At 56.2% G+C, this 329-nt stretch overlaps 1 protein-coding gene across 2 annotated transcripts in view; it reads left to right on the forward strand.

Annotated features, from left to right (window-relative positions):
- Positions 1-329, forward strand: part of EVC2 (EvC ciliary complex subunit 2) — a 192,506-nt gene that overhangs the window by 190,618 nt on the left and 1,559 nt on the right. The gene's annotated exons all lie outside the window — the stretch shown is intronic.

The following is a 329-nucleotide window of genomic DNA, read 5'->3' on the forward strand; positions in this document are numbered from 1 at the left end:
CACGTGACCAGCTTCACATTCAAAAGGGAAGCTATCGGGTGGAGCATTTGGAAACCTGCTCTGCCAGTGTTGCCAGCAAGGAGAGCTCCTGGCAGGGGCTGTCATCCCTGTCTGCAGTTGTGCTGAGACTAAGAGGTCAGCTGGGCTCCCCCTGGATGAACAAGATACTCCTCCAACCCTTGTGCAGATCTGGGGAAACTCTGTAAAGGGCAGGGGGCAGGAGTGGCAGGGCTCAAAGTTCTCTCCCCCATCTCTCTCTCTCTGTCAGTCAAGACCCTGCCTGCAAAATCCCCAGGGTAGATAGTCCCAGCCGTAGCCAGCCTACCAGA

The sequence above is a fragment of the Gavialis gangeticus genome, unplaced genomic scaffold, assembly GCF_001723915.1.
Source record: "Gavialis gangeticus isolate Ggan-Ray unplaced genomic scaffold, GavGan_comp1, whole genome shotgun sequence".
Taxonomy (NCBI): domain Eukaryota; kingdom Metazoa; phylum Chordata; order Crocodylia; family Gavialidae; genus Gavialis; species Gavialis gangeticus.